Genomic DNA, 23,769 nt, shown 5'->3' with positions numbered 1-23,769 from the left:
GTAAGGACACACATAAGCTGAAAATGAAGGTATGGAAAAAGACATTTCATGCAAATGGCAACCAAAAGAGAGCAGGCATGACTTTAAGTGAAAAGCTGTCATAAGAGACAAAGAGGGTCATTATACAATGATACAAGAATCATTTCCTCAAGAGGCTATAACAATTATAAATATATATGCACCCATCCTTGGAGCCCCAAAATATGTGAAGCAAATAATAATAGAAATGAAGGGAGAAATATACAGCAATACAATAATAGTACAGGTCTTCAATAGTCCACTTTCAACAATGGGCAGACCACCTAGGCAGAAAAAATCAATAAGGAAACAATGGACTTGAGCAGCACTATAGACCAAATAGACCTAACAGACATACAGAACATTCCATCCAACAGCAACAGAATATACATTTTTTTCTCAAGCACACAAAGGACAAGAATATTAAAATCATATCAAGTATCTTTTTTGACCATAATGATTTGAAAATAGACATCAATAACAGGAAGAAAATTGGCAAATTCACGAGTATGTGAAAATTAAACAATACACTCCCAAACAGCCAATGGGTCAAAGAAAAAAATCAAAGGAAAAATCAAAAAATATCCTGAGATAATGGAATTGGAAAACAACATACCAAAACTTATGTGATACAGCAAAAGCAATTCTGAGGAATATTTATAGTGATAAATTCTTATAGTTTTAAAAAAGAGATATCTAAAAAATCTAAATTTATACTACAAGGAAACTAGAAAGAGAGGAATAAACTTAGCCCAGAGTTAACAGAAGGAAGGAAATTATAAAGATCAGAGCAGAAATAAACAAAATGGAGAGTAGAAAAAAACCCTAAAAGTTGGTTTTTTGGAAAGATGAACAAAATAGACAAACTTTTAGCTAAATGAAGGGAAAAAGAGAGAAGACTCAAATAAAATTACAAATAAAAGAAGAATCATTACAATTCATATTACAGAAATACAAAGGATCATAAAAGACTACTATGAACCTAGAAGAAATGGATAAATTCCTTGAAGCATACAACCTACCAACTCTTAATCATGAAGAAATAGAAAATCTGAACAGAACAATAACTAAGGAGATTGAGTTAGTAATTTAAAGAAAAGCTACCAAAGAAAAGCCCAGGACCTGACAGCTTTACTGGTGAATTCCACCAAATACTTAAAGAATAATCAATGCTACTCTTTCTCAAACTCTTCCAAAAAGTTGAAGAGAAGGGAACACTTCCACACTCATTTTATAAGACTAGAATTACCCTGATACCAAAACCAGGCAAGGACACTACAATAAAAGGAAATTTCAGGCCAATATCCCCAATAAATATGGTTGGAAAAATCCTTAAAAAAGTAATAGCAAACCAAATTCAACAGCACTTTAAAAGATTACACACCATGATCAAGTGGGATTTATCCCTGGATCCAAGGATGTTTCAACCTGCGCAGATCTATAAATGTTATATACTTCATTAACAGAATGAAGAATGATCATCTGAATAGATGCAGAAAAAGCATTTGAAAAAATTCCACATCATTTCATACGAAAAATTCTCAACAAATTAGATATAGAAGGAATGTATTAATACCTCAACCTAATGAGCAACATATGTGACAAGCACACAGCTAACATTGTACTCAATGGTGAAAAGCTGAAAGCTTTTTCTCTGAAATCAGGAACAAGACAAGGATGTTCACCCTTGCCACTTTTATTTAATGTAGTAATGGAAGTCCTAGCCAGAGCAATTAGTCAAGAAAAATGAGTAAAAGTAATCCCAACAGGAAATAAAGACATGAGACATTTCTGTTTGCTTATGACATGACTTTATGCATAGAAAATCCTAAAGACTTCACAAAAAAGAAAACTGTTAGCACAAATAAATGAATTCAATAAACTTGCAGCATACAAAATCAACATACAAAAGTCAGTTATGTTTCTATACACTAACAATAAACAATCTGAAAAAGAAAATAAAACAATCCCATTTACAATAGCATAAAAATACTTATAAATAAATTTAACCAGTAAGGTGAAAGATCTGTACACTGAGAACAATTAAACATTTATGAATAAAATTTAAGAAGACACAAATAAAAGATAACTTATTTTTATGGATTGGAAGAATTTATATTGCTAACATGTCCATACTACCTAAAGTGATCTACAGAGTCAATGCAATTCCTATCAAAATTCTACTAGCATTTTTCACAGAAATAGAAAAAAAAATCTTAAAATTTATATGGAACCACAAAAGACTCTGAATAGGTAAAGCAATCTTGAGCAAGAAGGACAAAGTTGAAGGCATCACACTACCTGATTTCAAAATATACTACAAAGCTAATCAAAACAGCCTGATACTGGTACAAAAACAGACATATAGACCAATTGAACAGAATAGAAAGCCCAGAAATAAGCCCAGACATTTACAGTGAATTGGTCTTCAACAAAGGTGCCAAGAACATACAATGAGAAAAGGACAGTTTCTTCAGTAAACGGTGTTGGGAAAACCAGATATCCATATGCAGAAGCATGAATTTGAATCTTTATCTTATACCATATACAAAATCAACTCAAAATGGATTAAAAACTTTAATGTCATACCAGAAACTGTAAAACTACTAGAAGAAAACATAGGGTGAAATCCTGTTGATGTTGGTCTGGGCAATCATTTTTTGGATACGACCACATATACACAAGCAACCAAAGCAAAAATAGACAAATACAATTTATCAAACTATAAAGATTCTCCTCAGCAAAGTAAACAATCAAAAGAGTGAAGAGACAACCTATGGAATGGCAGAAAATATTTGCAAACTATATATCTGATAAAGGGTTAATATCTAAAATATATAAAACAATCAAACAATTCAGTAACAAGAAAATAAATAACCCAAGTAAAAATGGGCAAAGGATCTGAATAGACATTACTCAAAAGAAGACATATGAATGGCTAACAGGTATATGAAAATGCTCAGCATCACTAATCATCAGGGAAATGCAATTAAATTAAAACCACAATGGAATATCACCTCACACCTGTTAGAATGGCTACTATCAAAAAGACAAAAGATAACAAACAGTGTTTGTGAGGATGTGAAGAAAAGAGAACCCTTGTACACTGTTGGTGGAAATATAAATTGGTATAGCCATTACCAAAAACAGCATGAAGTTTCCTCAAAAAATTAAAAATAGAACTACCATACGATCCAGCAATTCCACTTCTGGGTATATATTCAAAGTAAATGATATCAGTGTGTTGAAGAGATATCTGTACTCCCATGTTCATTGCAGTATTATTCCCAATAGCCAATACATGGAATCAACCTAAGTGTCCATCAATGGATGAATGGATGAAGAAAATGTGGTATCTATACTGCAATATTATTCATCCCTTAAAATGAAGGAAATCCTGTCATGTGCAAGAGTATGAAATATCCTGGAGGACAGAATGCTAAGTGAAATAAGCAGGGAATAGAAAGACAAATTCTACACAATCTCACTTGTATGTAGAGTCTAAAAAGTTTGAACTCATAGAAGCAGGATGAGAATGGTGGTTGCCATGGGCTGGAGATGACAGAAATGGGGAAATGTTCATCAAAGTGTACAAAATTTCAGTTATGTAGGATAGATAAATTCTGGATGAATAAGTACAGCGTGGTGACTATAGTTAATAATACTGTATTGTATACATGAAATTTGCTAAGAGAATGTATCTTAAATGTTCTCACCACACTCAAAAAATGGTAACAATGTGAGAAGATAGATTAGCTTGACTGTGGTAATCATTTCACAATTTGTATACATATACCAAAACTACATATGCCACATTATACAACATAAATATATAAATTTTTATTTGTCAGTTGTACCTTCATAAAGCTGGAAAAAAAGAAGTAATAGTGGAAAAAAATAAAATAAATGTTAGTATGATTTTATGTATATTATTTAAAAATTGATAGAATAACTGAAATAGTAACAGTGGTTGTTTTCGGTTTGTAGTCTCTGGGCAACTAATTATTTTCTTCTTTTTGTTATTCTCCAAATAGTATTTAATGAGTGTTCATTGATATATAAATGTAACTACATATATCATATATATATATACTTTTTTGTAATTAAAAAGTTAAATCATAATTTCTAAACAAATATTTTGGAAAACATAAATTTATACACATTTATGTATTATTTGTTTCATTTATTCAAGGCCCTTAACCCCTCTACTTTTCCCCTATTTCATCTAGTTCAGATCTACCTTAGTCATTTAATGCTTGTAGGTTAATAGTGGAATGACCCATTGGGGCTTGAGTCTTGATCTTGGCTTGCAATTTTCAAAAAATAATGTCGAACCTGTCAATTGGTTGGGATTAATCTGGAAGGGGATAGATCAAAACCCAAACAGGGCTACAGATTATTCTTAAGAGGTAACTCTAAATTTGCTCCAGCACCTAAGGGAGTAAGTCAATTAAACCTCTAAACTCTATGCTAGAGCATAGGCAAAAACTATTCTTCCAGAACATAGTCTGGAAGATTTATTTTTAATAAAAATAAAATATTGGTTTTTCTTTTCCTTTTCAAAAAAAATACTGTACATGGTCAATATAGAAAATTAGAAAGCAAAACAAAGCTATAATGCAAAATAATTTTTAAAAGTTACCAAAGAGGGCCGGGCGTGGTGGCTCACGCCTGTAATCCTAGCACTCTGGGAGGCCGAGGCAGTAGGATCGCTCAAGGTCAGGAGTGGGACCAGCCTGAGCAAGAGCGAGATCCCGTCTCTACTAAAAAAATAGAAAGAAATTATCTGGACAACTAAAAATATATAGAAAAAATTAGCCAGGCATGGTGGTGCATGCCTGTAGTCCCAGCTACTCAGGAGGCTGAGGCAGAAGGATTGCTTAAGCCCAGGAGTTTGAGGTTGCTGTGAGCTAGGCTGATGCCATGGCACTCTAGCCAGGGCAGAAGAGTGAGACTCTGTCACAAAAAAAAAAAAAAGAGTTACCAAAGAGAAGTTCTTTATATTTGGGATACTCTTTTAAAATATATATTCCAAGGTTTTATTCTAAACCAACTGCATCAAAATATCTGGGGCGAGCCCAGAGATCTACATTTTAATCAGCATGCCAGATGAACCAGTGCTCTAGAGACGACCATGGTTAACATGTAGCCACATTGTGTAAAGCACCTATGGAGGGTATCATTCAATATAAGTTGATTGCAAAATGTCAAGTTACTGATGAGTTACCTTGCTGTATAAGGTAATCTAGCTTTACATTCCTTATTTGTTTATTGTCATTTGAATTTTTTACCTTATTTTTAGATACTTTGGCCCAATATACCTATGGAAGCCATCTGAATAAAAAATTGAGACATATCTTATACAGTTTTCTAATATTACTACTGTTACCACTATTTTATTTGGGAATGTATGTGAAAAGTTTTATAGCAGTAGAAAAATAAGTATTGTTACTTTTATGGCAAAGAATGAAATTGAAACTCTCCTGGAAAAATTTGGACAAATGCTTTCTAACACTACATAATAGATTGAAGTCTTCAACCTTTGGAAGTTAAAGAAAAAGAAAAAAAAATAGATTGAAGTATCCTTATATAGGAGGAGGTTATAGGGTGAAATTCCTAGCAAGGATAAGGCAAGTATTTAATACAAAAATGCAAAAAATAAGATGTAAAACAATATGTGTCCAAAAAACCCAATACATATGAAAAGATGCTCCAATCATATGTTATCAGGGAAATGCAAATTAAAACAACAATGAGATTCCACTATACACTTATTAGAATGGCCAAAACCCAGAACACTGAAAACACCAAATTCTGGCAAGAATGTGGACTAACAGGTATTCTCATTCTTTGCTGATGGGAATGCAAAATTGCACAGTCACTTTGGAACATGGTTTGGCAGTTTCTTATAAAACTAAACATACTCTACAATCCAGCAATCAAACTCCTTCATATTTCAACCCAAAGGAGTTGAAAACTTATGTCCACAGAAAAACCTACACATCGATGTTTATAGCAGCTTTGTTCATAATTGCCAAAACTTGGAAGTAACCAAGATGTTCTTCAACAGGTGCATGGATAAACTGTGGTACATCCAGACAGTGGAATATGATTCAGCACTAAAAGAAATGAGCCATCAAAAGCCACAAGAAGATATTGAAAAAACTTACATTCGTGTTATGAAGTGAAAGAAGCCAGTCTGAAAAGACTACGTACTGTGTGATTCCAACTATATGACATTCTGGAAAAGGCAAAACCATAGAAATAGTAAAAAGATCAGTGGTCGCCAGGGGTTGGGGGGAGTGTGGGATACATAGGCAGAGCACAGAGAATTTTTAGGGCAGTGAAACTATTTTGTATGGTACTATAGCGGTATTGGTGGATACACGTCATTTTATATTTGTCTAAACTCATAAACTGTACAACACCAAGAGTAAACCCTAATTTATACTGTGGACTTTGCATGATTATGATGTAGGTTCATCAGTTGTAACAAATGTACTACTCTGGTGAAGGATTTTGATAATGGGGGAGGCTGTGCATGTGTGGAGGCTGGGAGTATATGGGAAATCTCTGTACCTTCTGCTCAATTTTCTATGAACCTAAAACTGCTTTAAAAAACTAAAGTTTATTAAATAAAAAGAGAGAAACACAAATAATATAATACAGAGCTTCAAAGAAGAAAGAATTCCATTAATTGTCCATGTATGCATTTATTCATTCATCAAAAACTTCTTGAACATCTATTACCTTTCAAGTACTATGCTAGTAAATAGAAGGAAAGTCTGGGGGAAATTTTTAACTTAAAAATATTGTTTACCAATAATTTTTTCTAGGACCCCAAAGTCTATCTATCTAGACCTGATAGGAAGTGGATGTGTTGTTAAGTACAGATTTTTACATCAAATGATATTTTCATGAAGGATGGGGGGAAAGCCCCAGACATTTCTTGAGTGCCTACTAAATGTTAAGCATCATGATAACAGTTTTACAAACTTTATTTCAGTTAATCCTTACAACCTTCACTGAGGTAGATGTTTTATCCCTAATTTACAGATGAGGAAATTGAGGCTTAGGAGTTGAAGTAACTTGCCTGAAGTCACATATAAAGTGGTCGGGACTGTATGAAAACTAATCTTATTAATTCTGGTCTAAATACATAAATACTGAAGTTTTGATGGTAGTTTCTCTATAGAAATAGAATAATTATCTTAGAATTTGTTAAAAATTTTTAAATCATTTTATTGTTTTGGGGGAAAATGAATAATTTTGGTGGTAGAAGTTGTAGTGACTGACTGTTCACAAAAACCAACCACAAAAGAGGAAACTCTCAGAAATGCTTGATGCTTCCTTAATATCTAACATTTTTCTCTTTTTCTTCTAGGATTTGTAGTTGCCCCATATGCATTGATGCTTATCTGATAATCAGATATTGTGCCTCGTTGACTGCCCTGTTCCCACAGTTTACTTATTGAATTCATCATCAGTATCTTCAGCAGGGAAAATCAAGACAATGATTGTTAAGCTTGAGGAAGTATTTACGATTTTTTTAAATTATTAGCTAACACTTGGGATTAAACTATAGCCAAGGGGACCAGCAGCACACTACAATTAATAGAAGATTAGTAATAAAATGGTAAATGCAAAAATGGTAACTAAAATTCTGAAATCATCCATGTTTGAAGAGTGCTGATCCTTAAGGTAAATTTTCATCATTATTCATGAACTCTCTGTACTTAAGATTTTGTGAATTTCCATGAAGTTTGGACTATCCCATTCCCAGGATAGAAGTATATTGAAGTGGGAGCACATCCCATGAGGATAGTTTCTGAGTAAGGGAGGGTTTAGTGCTAGACCAGGAGGTTGGAAGTGATCCAGTGAAGTGGACCAGCCTGTTGGAAAGGTAGAACCCAAATCAGGAAGAGTCAAAATAGCACAGTTAGGAACAGCCAGGGAGAAGGCATAGGATCATGAAAGAAGGAGTACAGAGGAAGATTTGTGAGAGAGAAATAAGACTAGATGCAAAATGCAAGATGGAAAGGGGGAATCTGGTGTTTTCAGACCTGTCCCTGTGTCTGAGATTATGCTTTGCTTCTTGTCCTGGATATTTCCCGTTTGTCCTCCAGATCCACTCTTCATTCTTTTCCTCCACCCCATGCCCAGGGCTTCAGTGCCTTCTGGTTCCAGTTAGTTTAGATAAATGAAAGACCCAGCCAGAAAGTAGAGGGAGAGCAAGCAAGGAGGTCAGGGTATGTATTCCCTTGGCTTCCTCCCTGCAGAGCCACTTCTGTCTGTATGAGTCCCTCAACCAAGGTCACAGACCCTCGGGCAACCAAATCAACACATCTTTCTCTCCTCCTGGGTTCTGAAACCCTTCACTCCCCTTGCCTTTTGGGTCTTGGGTTAGTAACAACACAGCCACTACTGGGCCCAAGTTATTATACTAAGTTTATTAAACATTGTATGACAATGATCCACATCCTTTTAATTGTCCGTTTGGAAATAAATCTTCCTTAATTTTGAGTGTACCAACTGTTTCCTGTTGGGATCTTGACTACTATACTTCCTAATATTAATTTTCCCCTTCTTTGGAAACAATGCTCATTTTTAGCTGAGCCCATTGCTACCCAGCTTTAAAACAAACAAAGAAACCTATTGTTCAAGTTTCCCTTGTAGCTAGGTAGGGCTACAAGTAAGTAGAAATAATATATAATTCTTACATTTCTTTTAAAGAAAGCGGGTCTACCCTTCTCTGTTCCTCCATACTGCTGTCTAGATGATGATACGATTCCTGGAGTTCGAGCATCTATCTTGGAAGATGAGGATTAAAGCCACACTCTAAAGATGGTGAAAAAGAGAGTTAGAAGGGGCCTAGGTCTCTGATAACTTGATAACTTGCCATAACTGCCTATCTCAAGACTTCTTGACTGAGTGTAGTGGCTCACAGTGCTTTGGGAGGCCAAGGTAGGAATATCTCTTGAGGCCAGGAGTTGTAGACCAGCCTGGGCAACGTAGCAAGATTTCATCTCTACAAAAAATAAAAATAAAAATAAAAAATTAGCCAGGCTTGGTGGTGCACACCTGTAGTCCCAGCTTCTTGGGAAGCTAAGGTGGGAGGATAGCTTGAGCCCAGGAGTTCAAGGCTGCAGTGAGCTATGATTGTGCCCCCGCACTCCAGCCTAGGCAATAGAGCAAGACTCTGTCTCTTAAAAAACAAACAAACAAACAAAAGATTTCTTTAACATGAGCAATAAACTGTATATTGTCCTTCTATTATATTGCATTTTTCTGTTATGTGTAGTCAAACTAATCCTAAATATTTCCAGAAGTGATCTAGTGATATTCTATGTGGTAGTGCCTACCTATTTACATAACCCTTATCATCCCCTAATGTATTATTTTTTAATTGCCTGTTTCCTCCCACTAGGCTCTTTAAGGGCAGCCCCTAGAATGGAGTTCACCATATAGGAGGGGCTCAATAAATATTTACTAAATGAACGAATGGGGCTTGGAACTACAAACTGCAGGAGTGGGCCCTGCTGATTGAAAGAGCTGTACCAGGAAGTGTAACTCTTGTACTCATTAGTGTACAATGAAACACTGAAGTCATTATACTGTTTCCCACTTCCATGCCTTTGCATGAGCTGTTAATTCTGCCAAGAATGGCTTTTCTCCCTTGTCCACGAGTCATACTTCTATATATCTCTAAAGTTTTCACTTAATCATCACCTTCTCTGGGAGTCTATGCCCCAATCACTACAAGTACAGTTTTTCTTTCTTTATTCAACTCTATATCCAATTTGTAGTTCAATTATAGCACTTAACCATACTGCCTTGCAATTAATTGTTTATATGTTTGCCTCCTTGACTAAAATCTGGGACTTTGAGGGTATTTGACTTATTTATCTCTGTGTTCTCAGGACCTATCTTGATGCCTGGTTCATGGTCAGATTCAGTATATGTTTGCTGAGTTATTAGCAAGATTACAGATCTGAGGATGTGATTTGAATCTGCTAGTGGGAAATGAAAACTATAAAGACACTTTCAGGTTGCATGTTTAGTGAGGAAAGAAACAAACCAAAACAAAATGATGCTGAACTAAGAGAAGGACAACCTGAATTCTGGTCCCAATCCTGGAACTTCCTCCCCAGTGACCTTAGCCTCTTTGAAAATCTAATCTCTCATCTATAAACTGGAATACAATGCCTCTCAGGGCTGTTGTGAAGATCAAGTGAACAATTATGGGCCAAAGCTCTTTTTGTAAACTAAACTGTTACGCAAGAGCAAACTTAAAACTGCCCAAGCAGAGAATTTATCCTTTTTATAATAAAACAGCAATAATCCCCAGAAAATTTTCCTCCCAGTTCTCTTGCCACAAAGATAACTATGCTATAGTTTAGGTCTTTATTCTTAGACCTTGAAAGAACCTCCATGAAGCTGGGTCAGCTTTCAAATTGTGAGGCCCCTTATCTTGAATCAGTCTTCTACCCTCTGATATAGCTCATCATAGGGATTCACATGTTTTATTTAGGATTAATATTGATGACAAGGCCTTTCCCTACCTCTGGAAAATTCCACACTAAATAGCAGCCAAAAAAATATGAGGTCTCTTTGTGCTTGAAATTTGGGCTAAATGGCTCCAACACGTGGAAAACTCCTCCCCTCAGCCTCTCAAAATTAGGCCACTTAGTATGGTGAGAAACAGTAGAACACTCATTTTATTTTGTATTGGTCATTTGCATCTCACCTTGATTTGCTCTAATAGGCTAAAGAACTTAGCAATTCAGTCAATGGGGAGAGTCATGATTTAGTGGGAAAAGTGGATAAAGGGGCAAGGGGAAGATTACAGTGAAGGAGATGCCTTCTAATTGGCTACCCTTAGCACTCAGGGATGTTTTCTTGGGCCTCACCCAGAGCTATACTTAGGATCAAATGGAAAGATGGGATCATCAACTCAGCCCTGGAATGTAGTCTAGCAGCACTGATGGGGTGATTGCCACCATCTGATTCCTCTGGGCTGGCTATATACGCAGAGGATCCGTGTTGTAGCTGGGAGACCATAGGCATTTTGCAGGTTTCTCCACTGCTCCTACTGCTTCTGTTTTCATGATGGTTGTGACTACCTCTTCCCATTTCCTTTATGGAACCTATAATCTCAGGTTTGCTTTCTGGACTGGGAGGGCTTCCTTTCCAGCTCAGGTGCACCCATCAACACTGGAACAGCTATAGCCTGCAGTTTTTCAGACTTCTACCTCTGCTCCATCAAGACTTCCCCTACCACACGCACCACATTTAATATTACTTCCTCACCTTTGCCCCTATGACTGCCCCCACCCAGAATGCTGTTCTCTTGTTAATCATAAATCGTGCTCCCATGCTGAGAAAAGAGACATCTCACTTTAGTACAACTTTTCTCAAACTCCTACTATCTATTATGAGGTAGGCATTGCAATAAATTATGGGGACACAAAAGTTAATGATACGTGAACAGAGTTCCTGACCTCATGGAGCTCACATTCTTGGAGGGGAAAAAGGCAAGAAAACTAATTGAATACAATGTGATCAGAGATATCACTTAGTGGTATGGGAAATACAGTTGTCTGGGAGTGTTTAGGGCAGTTTATATATTTTCTATGAGACTGTCTTGAACTACTGAAGCCCACATTATATATATTTCCTAGGAACTCTTATTCTGCTTGAAGTCACTTAGCTTATTTCATGTTATTTTTGTGTCACAACCAGATTTAAGCCCCTTGAGTTTAAGAACCATATTCTTTTATATTCCACCCATAACATGTAATATTCAGTAGTACTTATTTGGCTTAATAGTTGGTTGCTTGATTTGGGGTAGAATGGGTTTGGAGAAGAGCTTGGCTTGGGAAACCAGGAAATACGGAGTTCTAATTTTAGTAATGGCATTTGTTAGTGGTAGAGTTTGGCAAGACTATTGGCCTGAGTCTCAGTTCTTCTTAAAATGGAGATAAGAACATTTTCTTCACAAGTTGTTATGATTTAATTAGAGAATATAAGTGAAGTGCCTGGTTTTAAAGTAAAATTCTCTTTCTTCTTCCTCTTCCTCTTTCTGAGAGGACTATTGGGAAAGTTGTAATCTTTTTTGCTTCTTTCCAGCTAAAGTGATCATATTTTTTACATGAAAAATCTGGAAAATTTTTTTCCAGCTTGTAAATTTATTTATATGGAAAGTCTTGCAAAAGCATAAAAATTAAATCACATCTAGAGATTGCTCCATGAGGACAAGGATTGTGTCTATCTTGTTCAATATTATGATAGTATTTATCTCATAACAGGTACTCAATAAAAATCTGAGCAAGGAATGAATAAATTGATAATAAATTTACATAAAAAAGAATATACCAATTCACAAAACTCAGTTTAAAATGTCTGAATATTTGAAAATTGGAGTGTTTCAAAATGTCCAGACCAAAACTTCTATACTTCTGGCCTCAATAGAACTGCCTGTGGCAGGAACACCCTGGGCTAGTGGAGCTTGATTGAGGATGATTGGCAGTAAGATTCCATATTGAAGGCAGTTGCTCCTGACAGCTAAATGGGATAGCTGCAAGCAGAATAGGCAGAGAAATGGCAGTTTCACAGAGTGAAGTTTAAAAATGCCTTGAGGGGGCAGGGAGGGGAAAAAAAAAAACAAAAAAGAAGAAACAAAAGAAAGAAAAATAAATAAATAATGCCTCAAAATATTGATTTTAGAGGAGAACAGGAAGAGGATACACATCTAGCCAACTGTTCTCTGAAAAAAGGGAGGCTTAGTCTAGTTGGTAGGGGACAGGTAACAGCATGTTTCCCCAGTATTTTCTAGTTTTTGAAATACTTTTATACACATTCTGTCATTTTGTCTCTACAATAACTGTGCAGATTAGGTTATTCAATAACATTTGAGCATTTTCTAGATCCCAGTTACTGTACTTAGTACTATAGGACATGAATATGATTGTCATTGTTCTAACACTACAGTAATGATAATAACAACTTATTGGGCTCTTACTACTTGCCAGGTACTACACTAAGTTTCTTTTTCTTTTCTAAATATATCATCACGTTTAATCCTTAAATAACTTACGATATTGGGTGGTTTTTTTTTCTTTTTTGCTTGTTTTAAATATAAGAAAAAACAATGCTTAAAGATGTTAATAACTTGCCAAAATCACATGGTTAACAACTAAGGTTAACACGTAAATTAAAAAGTAAAATGTGGAACTCTAATCTTGGTTTATCTGACTCCAAAAGCCTTGATTTTCTTAACAAGTTACCAAAAGATGCTAGTAATTATTTGGCTAACAGTTACTCACTTGTAGAAATATGTCTCAAATCCTATATGAAATCAAATAGGATATACATTTAAAAATTAAAAATGTTAAACAGTCCAAGCAGAGGGAATGGCACTACTAAAGCCCTAACAAAGGAAGAGGCTTGGAGCTTGGGTGAGGCTAAAAGACTTATGTGGCTGGAATATAGAGAACCAGGGAAGACTGGCTTCCTGAGACTTAAGGGGTAGGCAAGGGCCAGTCTGGGTGGTACGATGTAGGATTTGGGACTTGAACCTGGAGACAATCAGAAGCTGTGGAGAAGTTTAGTTTTTGCAGCAGATGTTTAGAATAATGGCTCTGGCTGCAGAGTAGACAAATAGGAACTCACACTACACAGCTTAGCCTCTAAGTTCTTTGGCAATTTCAAGTGAAGACTATATCAGACTGTCAAGAATGCATGCCAAGGTTTCTAACAGGCTGATTATTTTATATTTAAATAAAAGATTGATATATTCATTTCAAATAATCAGAGATACCTTGAATTTGTATTACCTAACCTGATTCAACAAAAAACTTTGTTAATGTGAATTTTTAAACTGTCCTAGAGTTGCTTTTATACATAGCAAAGTTTTTATGAGTTTTTAAAAATTAACATTCAATATATTAAGATGACAATTTTCATTATGACTTTGAGTTAAAATGAAATCAATTTTTCTATATATTTATATACTTACAAAATATTAAAAATTACCTTAATGTTCAATCAACTCGACTTGAATAAACATTTATCAAACAAATCTATTTTTAATTTAGTTAATTGGGTTGCTTTAAACCTTTAGTTTGCACTTATAAATTCAATACATTTTATTTTCTTTCAAGCACTTTAAATGCTTGACATCATAAGCAAAACCTTTCTAAGTTTTTAAGTTCTGTTAAATATTGCAATACTATTTATAAACAATAAAATTATTTTATAAATCTAAAATCCAATTACTCAATTACACATTTTAAATTGGGAATTGTAAGGTTAAGTGTCAGATTCTCTAAAATGCTAAATTCTCTAAAATTACAGTAGTACTTCTTAAGAATGACATGACTAAATAGATGCAATACTTAATTTATTTAAATAATACCACCCATCTCAAATACAACAGGAGTTCTTTGAGCATCTCATAAAAGACATAAAGTAGATTATCCGAGGCATGTTGTTACAATTCTGATTCAGAGGTAGCAAGTTCTTACAGACTTTGGTTGTTGAGGCCTTTGATTTGTAACAGGAAGAGTAAAAACATTTCAAGAATGCTACAAATAAGACCATGGAAACTTGCAAACAGAATTTTTGTTTGATTTAAAATGAAGTGAATAAATACAAGCATATGAAAACTCTGTCTCCTCAGAGATCACAGGGCAGCTAATTTTTCTGGGTTAATCTGTAAACATAAAAGCAATTTTAAAAATAAATATCTGTATTTGCCTTTTTGTTATATAGAAATATCTCTGAAACATTCTAGGTGGTGAAGGTGTAAAGGAGATCATGTATCCAAAATAAGGTACATTCACAGACTTTTGGCAAAAGGTAAAATATGCACCAACAGAAGGAAAGTGAAACAAATCCTTAGAGGAAATGATTCACTTAAGAGCTAGAACATTAATGGGTTGCTAACAAGGTCAATGTGTTTCTCAAGTCTCTAGGAGTTGTGTCAAACTGTCTCACACATCTCCTGAAGGTGACTTGGAAGTAATGGGCAGTTTACTGAGTTACATTTTTAGCTTTAGATTTCTTTCTTTTATTTCTGAGATTTCCATTTGGTTCTTTTTTCTTGTTTTAGAGATTCATTTCTCTGTTGAAATTCTTTATCTTTCCATTTATTAGTTCATATTTTCTCAAATTTCTTGAACATATTTATAATAGTTTATTAATATCCATGTATGTTAATCTAACATCTGGGTCATCTTCTATTGACCTTTATTTTCTTGGTTTTGGGTCAAATTGTCTGCTGCTTCTCATGTTTTTAAATTTTAATTCATGCCTGCCAGACATTGTTTTAAAAAAATATATAGATTTAACGTGTGCCTATGTTCCCACCTACTTGGGAGGCTGAGGCAGGAAAATCACTTGAGCCCAGAGTTGGAGTCCAACCTGGGCAACATAGTGAGAGACCCCATCTCAAAACAAAACAAAACAGACCAACCAAACAAAAACTAAAGACTTGAGTACATAATTTGACAACCCCCTCTCCTGCCCCCAGGACACCCTCTTTTTTCTGTCAGGCATCTAGGATAAGGAGATGATCACTTTGATCCAGCCAGCAGTTGAGCTGGTTAGGGATAGGTTGCATCTTTAATTAGTTTCACTTTATCTTTGGTGTCAAATGTCTTGAAGGAAAGATAGATTTTGTGTACAACAGACGGAGAACTCTTCTAGCAGCATGTTGAAACCTAAGCACCACAAGACCCTGTCTTTACCTTCTAGTCCAGCCTTCAATTTTATGCTCTGCTACACACTTAGCAAAAATCCTGCTGCTGGATCTTCCCATCTTCCATGATGACTCAGTACATGCTGGCAAAGGCACCTTGAGCTGACATACTCGGCTCAAGGCTGAAAGGCTGGGGAACCAGCCTGGGGACAGAGCAAGGTGGCAGCTCTCCCTGGCCACAAACCCCTACTGCAGCCACTATCTTGCTCCATTCTCCTTCAAATACTACTTTAAATACAAAATATGTACAGATTATTCCTGTGTGGGTTTGATTTACTTCATTGTCTCTATATTTATCAGTCTAAGGAAACTGGGGTTACCAGCTCATCAGAATGAGGTTTTTTATGGACCAGACATTTTTTGTCTTGGGCAGCGTATACCCACAGTCATTGTTCTTGAGTCATTAAGGACCACATTTAGCTCTTTTATCATAAAATGATGTGACAGATTGACACACTGGCCCCAAGGCTTCATTACCTTCTGTATTAGAATTCTACATCTATGTCCTGACCATATAACTCTTTAGTGTATTCCACTAGGGTAAATGGAGGACACCTCCCATTCTCCCAACTAATGATGTGCTTGGCTTTGTAACTTGTTTTGGTCGATGAGATGTGAGCCAAAGTGACAAGCATGCCAGTTCCAGGCCAAGACCTCAAGAGGTATCTTATGTTTCTGCTTACTTTCTTGGACTCTAATGACCCTTGATGAGAAGAACATGTCCCAGGTAGCCACTGGTCTGAGGAGAATGAGGAAATATGCAGAGCAGGCTTGAACCTAATTAGGAGCCTGGAGCCAAGCCCAGAAGAGCCACAGCCAATCCACAGAACCATGAGAGGGGAAATAAATATTTGTTGCTATAAGCTCCTGAGAGTTTAAAGTTGATTGATTGGCAATAAAATCTTTAAAACCAGTGGTTAGTATTAAACATCTTAAAAAAGATTTTATTAGGTCGGGAGAGGTGGCTCATGCCTGTAATCCTAGCACTCTGGGAGGCCGAGGCAGGTGGATCGCTCGAGATCAGGAGTTCGAGACCAGCCTGAGCAAGAGCGAGACCTCGTCTCTACTAAAAGAAAGAAATTATCTGGACAACTAAAATATATATAAAAACAATTAGCTGGGCATGGTGGCGCATGCCTGTAGTCCCAGCTACTCGGGAGGCTGAGGCAGTAGGATTGCTTAAGCCCAGGAGTTTGAGGTTGCTGTGAGCTAGGCTGACGCCACGGCACTCACTCTAGCCAGGGCAACAAAGTGACACTCTGTTTCAAAAAAAAAAAAAAAAAGATTTTATTAAACATTTTTTAAAACATTTTTCATGCTGATTTGGCTCTATGAAATTTTGTAATTCACCTTTAGCTTTCTTCACTTGATTGATTAGGTAGCTAATCTATTTACCCCCTGATTGGATTGGACATTATTTTTAGATTACTGTTTGGCTATCTCCACAATTGTTATGATCATTCTAATAAAAGATTTAAAATAACTGCAATAATCAGGATGTTTGGATTTTGTGCATTTAATTCCAAGGCAGTTTAATAAGAGTGTATGCACTCAGAATAAAAGATTTCCAATTGTTTTACATTTTTCCTTTTTTTATTTTATTTCATTTTTGGGGGGGCACAGAGTCTTTCTTTGTCACCCCAGGTAGAGTGCAGTGGCATCATCATAGCTCACTGCAACCTCAAACTCCTGAGCTTAACCAATCCTCCTGCCTCAGCCTCCTGAGTCGCTGGGACTACAGGCACTCACCACCGCGCTCCGCTAATTTTTGCTATTTTTTTTTTTTTTTTAGTAGAGATGAGGTTTTGCTTTTGCTCAGGCTGGTCTTGAACGCCTGACCTCAAGTGATCCTCTCGCCTCGGCCTCCCAGAGTGCTAGGATTACAGGTGTGAGCCACCACGCCGGGCCCTCATTTTTCCTATTGTTAAAAAAACTTTTTAAATAATGGTTTTATCTCAGATTAGAAACCCACTATATTAATTGAGCATCTCCCAGGCATGTGTGTGTGTATATTTTATATATATAAATATGCATATTTATATATATATAATATCTTTCTTTAAAAACAAGTTAATTTTTTGATTTGTTAATACTTTCATAAGGTAGAAAGTTCAAAACACCAAAAAGAGAATGAACTGAAAAGGTTTCTTCTTGCCCTGTTTCCTTGTTGCCCAGTCCAGAGAAAATGAGTTCCCAGGTTTTTTGGTATATTCTTCTAGTGATATTACACGTACATACAAATACATATTTATATGTATATATTCTTTTTCTCTGAATTTGTTTTTTAGTTAATGTAGTGCTGGTATTCTATTTAAAGGGTTCTGTACCTTTTATTTTTTTTCACTAAATGTATCTTAAAGATTGTTCTACATCAGCACATAAAGAGCTTCTCATTCTTTTAAAAAGGCACACAATATTCCAATGCATTAGTTTTCAAAGTGACAGGGGGTCTTACAGTCAAAATTATTTTCATAATAACCCTGATACATTATTTTCCTTTTTCATTCTCTTTCACTAGAGTACAACGGAGTTTTCCAGAGGCTACATGACCTGTGTTATTGCAACAGAGTGAATGCAGAAGCAGACCTGAGAATCTTTCTGTCTTCTATTAAGCCAGATATTAAAGAAATTTGCAAAAATGTAAACTGATTTTTTTTTTGTATTTTGGAAAATACAGCTATTTTTCAAGAAAAGTGTTATTTGGTGTTATATATCAACATGTAAAGGGTTCATTATTATTTTTAAATGAATAAATGGTTTTATAATATCTAAGTTCTAATTTCCAAAATAATAAACATTGATGTATGTAACCCATATAAACTAAAGATTTTGGGGTCCTCATTAATTTTTAAGTGTAACACGATGCTTTGATTAAAAAGTTTGAGAACTGCTGTTCTATTGCATAGATGTTATTTTCAATTTGGTACTGCTAGAAATCGTACTGAAATCAATAACCTTATATGCACTTTATTTTCCACATGTTTGAGTAAATCTGTCTTATGTTAGAAGTGGAATTGCTGGGTCAAATATACCATGCATGGTAAAGTCCAGAATGGTTTATGTCATCTCATTCCATCTTTCTGATAACCTTATAAGGTGAGTCATTATTTCCTGTTTACATGTGAGAAAACAGAAGCTGACAGAAGTTAGATAACTTTCTTAAAGCTGGGATGGCTCATTCTGTAATACCAGCTACTAAGGAGGCTGAGGTGACAGGATCAGTTGAGACCAAGAGTTGGAGACCAGCCTGAGCAACATAGCAAGACTCTGTCTCTAAAAAAAAATTTTAAAATTAGCTGGGCATGGTGGTGCATGCCTGTAGTCCCAGCCACTTGGGAGGCTGAGGTGGCAGGATTGCTTGAGCCTAGGAGTTCGAGGCTGCATGGAGCTACAACAGTGCCACTGTACTCCAGCTTGGGTGACAGAGCAAGACCCCATCTCTAAAAAAAAGAAAAAAATAATAATAATAACTTTCTTACAGTCGTGGGGCTAAGAAGCTGCTACATAGAGTAAAACCATTACATCAGACTCCATGATTTAAACCACTATTCTGAATTATGGTTTCTCCATGCAATAATGTATACATCCCTTCAGTTTAAGTCACTTATCTGAGATAACAGGCTTTATTCTTGTTTTGGCCTAGGTTATTTCCTGGCACAGGACAATTCTGGAAGAAGGTAGATGAATCGGGCCTTTCAAGCAAAAGTAAGTACCAGAAAATGATTAAAGTGACAAGAATGAAGACTTTTATTTTGACTCAGAAGAATTTTAACCACCAAACAATTTGGGAAATGAATTTTAGAATATGATGCAGTTAAAACTAATTCATATAATTTTTAAGAGTAAACTTTATACCAAATATATTTGTCAAAATAACACATTTTACAAACCAAAAGAACAAACAACAAAACTAGACAAACCATGACAGCCATGTAAAATAAACTCAACAACCTTAAAAATCCCCATAATAATAAAATCACATATTATGTATAGTATATCTGCTTTTTCACCATGAAACTTCCACTACATTGCTATCCTTGATTAAGCAACATCATATTTTACTTAAGCACACAAAGAAGACAACCTTGAGTATTTTTAAAGAAAATGAAATGTAATTTAGTTTTTATTAAACCTGCCATTGCTAGAATTATCTTTTTGATACAAAAATCTGGCCACTCCCCCATAAAAATCTTTCAGTGGATTCCCATTGCCCGTAATATAAAGTTCAAAAGAGGTCATCAGTGATTGGCTCATCTCATCCATTCTCCTACGTACATCTTTTGACCTGTTTTGAAATAATAGTAGATCTCTGAATCTTTGAGAGATCTATTAATATTTCTTTCTTTGAACAGGTCTCTTTGAATAGGCAGATATACAGGGAAACTAATGAAACCTCACTTACATGGGCCATATAATTTTATATTTGTAATTTTGTCTTCCTTTTCATAAAGAAGGTTTTCCAAATTGTATATACTTTGGGCCCCACAAAACCTAGATCCACTTCTATTTTTTTTTGCCTGAAGTTCCCTTTTCTCTCTTTATCTAGTTACTTTTATTCACTCCATTGAAACTTGCCAACTTGTCAACTCTTCAGGGAAGGCTTCCCAGACCATCCCCAGTCTGATTTAGATGCCTCTTTCATGCTCTCAGTCTATATTGCTATTATGATTCATTACAGCATGCAGTAATTGTTGGTTTAATTTCTTATCTCACCCAGCTGAATATGAGTTCCTTGAGAGCATGGGTCATGATGAATGAACAAATGAATAGAAACAACTTTTTTCCCCCAGAAAATTTCTCTTTCACTATCTCTCTCTCTACATATCTATCTACATATACATGCATAATCCAGAGAATAATATAGTATAATATATATTATATAAATAAAATTTGTTATGAAATCATATTTTGGAAGTTTTCTATCAGTTTAGGCTTTCTCTGGAGAGAGACTCGAGAGAATAATATATAATAATACATATTATATACAAACTTAGTTATAAAATCATATTTTGGATGTTTTCTGTAGTATTCATTTTCTTCATGTTATTTTGCTTGTTTCATCCATATTTGGAAGAGAATGCCAAATGATTAACATAAATATATAAGAGCAAAACTTAAAATTAAGAAATGTTGTTCATTAAATCATATTTTTCAGTAAACAAGTGAAAAGATTGCTGGCAAAATATAATTTCTAAGCCTTAAAACTGTGAACTAGTTTTTGGAACATGGTGATCACACCATTTGACTCCTCAGCCAGGCTCCTTCCCTGATAATGTGTCTTGAAACTCTATAACATCAAGTCTAATCTCTGCCCTAGGTTCTCATGCATTTGCCTATTCAAACTGGTAGAATACAACAGCGAACAGGCAAGGTGGAATTAAAATCAAGGTCTGAATCAGTCAACAGATATTCATTGAATATCTACTATATGCCAATTTCAGAGCCTCCTTGAGAGACAATGGGAGAATGGCTTCATTCTTGTCCTAGCTATCTTTCTAAGATACAAATTTTAAAAACAAATGCTTTGAATTATATAGCATTAGGACTGTTCATGAAAGGATGTCTACAATACCTTGAGTTTAAAAAGCAAGTTATGAAATATGTATGCACACATATGTATTACATTTTTGTAAATATCAAAAATAAAAAGCTCTACACATTGTATTTATATATATGTTCATTGAAAAAGGCATGGGAAGAGTACATATTCTACCTACTGGCATTGCTAGACAACTTCGCTTTTAAAGGGATTGCTTTTTTTTTTTGAGACAGAGTGTCACTTTGTTGCCCTGGCTAGAGTGAGTGCCGTGGCGTCAGCCTAGCTCAGAGCAACCTCAAACTCCTGGGCTTAAGCAATCCTACTGCCTCAGCCTCCCGAGTAGCTGGGACTACAGGCATGCGCCACCATGCCCAGCTAATTTTTCCTATATATATTTTCGTTGGCCAGATAATTTCTTTCTATTTTTAGTAGAGACGGGGGTCTCACTCTTGCTCAGGCTGGTCTCGAACTCCTGACCTCGAGCGATCCACCCGCCTCGGCCTCCCAGAGTGCTAGGATTACAGGCGTGAGCCACTGCGCCCGGCCAGGGATTGCTTTTTAATTCTTATTCCCTTATTTCCTTTCTACTTTCTGTGTTTACTATAAACATTTCTGTCTTTCTGATGACATTAAAAATTTACATCAGTAGAATATTTGATTGCCTAGAATAGAGGCTATTTTTTGGGGGGGGAGGAGGAATGAACTCCTCTTGTAAGCACTCTGTGAATCAAGGGAAGAGTAATTTTCCTCAAAAACAATGGAAAGGCTTCGTATTCTGCAGAAACACAAAAATCAATGGATTTGATTACTGAAAATAGTTCTGGGATACCCATGGTTTTCTGGTTAAATTTAGTACTTTTTCATGTTACTGCATGAGATTACGATTGAATTATAAATTTCACAAAGGCTGAGCCAAGAGTCTATGCTGTTCACGATTGCACCTAGCATAGAGATAGCCAGATAACCAGGGGTTAATGCTGGGGGAAAGTGCTTCAGTTGCATATTCTCATGAAAGAACTGGCACTGAAAACCCAGGGGAAAAGTTTCATGCATTTATATGTATATTTAAAAATACTGATTATCTAGTTTGGGTCCTGTCCTGAGTATTTAAAGATATTCTTGTTGTATTAGAGCATATGATTTCAATAAGATCACTAGTCCCTTGAGTTTTCCACGTCTTTTGTGGGTACATAGGTTTGTTGATTTGTATGCTAAAATATATTAATTGTTTGCTCTGCGTATAGCCTATGAGAGATACAATAGAAGCCAAATAGGAGCTTTGAAAACTTTCATTTATTTTTAGAACTGCACTTTGTTGTTAAAAGGATGTGAAAGACAATAAAAGGCAGCTATTTTCTGTAACTCAAAGTTTAGTGATGAAATTCACCTTTAAAATTACAAGGAAAACTACTAGGGAACTATTTTACCCTGGCCATTTCCCTCTAGAAAACAGAAACTTTGAAAGTTATTTAATTTTAACTGTGTCTATTATACCTAAATACCAGCACTAACAATGGTATGAAATTACTGAGATTATAAATACCTATTCAACAATATTTCTTAGCTTCAAACGAAAGAAGACAAGTTTCTCCTAGGTTTTACTTCTCAATCATATGTGATATCCTGCTAAAAAGAAATGAAAAATACTTAAGTCAAAACTTAACTTGCTGCACCGTTTATGTGCAGTTCATTGTTATATTGGTATATTCATAGAATATACCAATTCTATGTCAATAAAACTGCTAAAAAACCTAAACAAAAGAAAAAATCGAAATGTTACTTTATATGGGACAAATGAAAAGCAATTTATTTCTTAAGAGCAATTTCTTCTGGAAACAACAAATTATTTCTTAAGTGCCTAGTAGCCAACGGAGGACAATGGAAAAGCAAATCTTATGTTATTAATACTTTTTAAAGCCTATATTTAGGTTACTATTTCTACTCAATGAAAAAAATTACATTTAATTATGTTATGCTGCAGCACCATGGTAGAACTATTTGAATGCTTTGTGTGGTTTTAGAGCATCATTCCCAACCTGGGAACAGATCCTACAAGTTTAAAAACAAACAAACGAACAACAAAATGAAATACATATATTTTTCCCTCTGTGTCCCAAACAGTGTATTCTAAAGCTGTTCTGAAGTGCAGAAGATTCAGAGGGGAGCTATTAGGCTCTCGGCTGGGTGTAACTGTTGTGAGATACCTTTCTTAGAGATTTGAGTGGGGTCCCTACATAGCTCCTCCAACCCCTAGGGTAAAGCCTTTCACACATAGCCTCTAAATAAAGGCATTTTCCTGGGGATCCAACTCAAGCAAGCGGGCCTAGGTTGTTTTCGTGGGTGTGGGAGGCGGCCTGCTGGAGTCAACTCTCTAGAGATTCTTCCCCAGGTTCCGGGCAAATTCGGGGCCTCCCTCTCAGGTTTTAGTTCTCAGAGAGACAGCCAGATCCGC

General features: G+C 35.5%; 2 long non-coding RNA genes across 3 annotated transcripts in view; both read left to right on the top strand.

The window, feature by feature from the left end:
• LOC123642276 overlaps positions 1-18,545 on the top strand; it is a 40,172-nt gene extending 21,627 nt beyond the window's left edge. For both annotated transcript variants that reach the window (XR_006736423.1, XR_006736424.1), the window contains exons 4-6: positions 7,403-7,719; positions 16,318-16,440; positions 18,297-18,545. This is a non-coding gene — a long non-coding RNA (uncharacterized LOC123642276). The remainder of the gene's footprint in view (positions 1-7,402; positions 7,720-16,317; positions 16,441-18,296) is intronic.
• A 219-nt stretch (positions 18,546-18,764) lies between these two features.
• LOC123641642 lies at positions 18,765-21,256 on the top strand. Its single transcript, XR_006736323.1, has 3 exons — positions 18,765-18,874; positions 19,422-19,483; positions 21,096-21,256. It is a non-coding gene; the product is annotated as an uncharacterized LOC123641642 (long non-coding RNA).
• The last annotated feature ends 2,513 nt before the right edge of the window (positions 21,257-23,769 follow it).

Source organism: Lemur catta, chromosome 7, assembly GCF_020740605.2.
Source record: "Lemur catta isolate mLemCat1 chromosome 7, mLemCat1.pri, whole genome shotgun sequence".
Taxonomy (NCBI): domain Eukaryota; kingdom Metazoa; phylum Chordata; class Mammalia; order Primates; family Lemuridae; genus Lemur; species Lemur catta.
Note: the sequence above shows the minus strand (reverse complement) of the source record. Positions and strands in the feature narration are given on the sequence as shown.